The sequence below is a fragment of the Odontomachus brunneus genome, unplaced genomic scaffold (genome assembly GCF_010583005.1).
Source record: "Odontomachus brunneus isolate Ranch 3 - 2012 unplaced genomic scaffold, Obru_v1 Obru_scaffold_135, whole genome shotgun sequence".
NCBI lineage: Eukaryota > Metazoa > Arthropoda > Insecta > Hymenoptera > Formicidae > Odontomachus > Odontomachus brunneus.
In genome coordinates this window covers 424,532-424,859 of record NW_022639585.1, presented here as the reverse complement: position 1 = coordinate 424,859, position 328 = coordinate 424,532, and the positions used below count along the sequence as shown (strand labels likewise).

Genomic DNA, 328 nt, shown 5'->3' with positions numbered 1-328 from the left:
CTTTGAAATCGTCGAAACCATTCTCTGCAAGATTTATCCGACGGTGCAGATTCATCATAAACTTCCACAAGCATTCGATGCACTTTTCTTCCAAGTGAAACAGAGAATCAAAACTTCCCGCAAATAGTGCTTATTTGGAACGAAACTCGACATTTTCAAAGCAGTAAAAATTAAACTTGTTGTGCAAAACTCAAAGGCTTGTAAACAATATTTGGTTGACAGATGTTGACACTTCACGATACAGCAAAAATCAGCTGTCGCCGTCAACCATTTATAGCACCTAGAGCCATCTTTTGAAAACGGACCGAACTAAGTTGTACACCCAATA

At 38.7% G+C, this 328-nt stretch overlaps 1 protein-coding gene across 1 annotated transcript in view; it reads left to right on the top strand.

Annotated features, from left to right (window-relative positions):
- The window catches only part of LOC116850174 (sodium-dependent dopamine transporter), a 400,294-nt gene that overhangs the window by 121,194 nt on the left and 278,772 nt on the right, over positions 1-328 (top strand). The gene's annotated exons all lie outside the window — the stretch shown is intronic.